Raw genomic sequence first — 602 nt, forward strand, 5'->3', positions numbered from 1 at the left:
CTCATGTGTTATTTTTTCAGTCTTAAATCAATTCCTGTTCCCATTTTTAAAGAATATTTGCAATGTTTTCTCAAATTGCAACAACAGTTGATCCTACTTTTTTTTAACCAAAAAAGTCATATTTAAACAAATTAAATAAGTGTTGAAAGCATAATTGGCAGTTTGGATTTTAAGTCTTAATTTTGTTGCAAACTATATTCACTGTGCAAACAGTCAACAAACATAATTAAGAAATCAATTGTTTTTAGCTCACCTGAGCTGAAAGCTCAAGTGAGCTATTCTGATCACATTTTGTCCGTCTGTCTGTCCGTCTGTAAACTTTTCACATTTTGAACTTCTTCTCTAAAACCACTGAACCAAATTTAACCAAATTTGGCTCAAGGTATTCATATGGAAAGATGAATATAGATTGCAGAAATGAAGAAAAATTTTCATTGAAAGCGGAGAAAACCTCAAAACTGTAAAAAAAAAAAAAAAAAAAAAAGGGGGGGTGCATTTTAAAAAATCTTCTTCTCAAGAACTATTTAGGCAAATTCAACGTAATTTAGCATGAATAATCCTTATGGGAAGGAAAATATAAATTGCAAAAATTAAGTGTTAAT

The sequence above is a fragment of the Crassostrea angulata genome, chromosome 1 (assembly GCF_025612915.1).
Source record: "Crassostrea angulata isolate pt1a10 chromosome 1, ASM2561291v2, whole genome shotgun sequence".
Taxonomy (NCBI): Eukaryota; Metazoa; Mollusca; class Bivalvia; order Ostreida; family Ostreidae; genus Magallana; species Magallana angulata.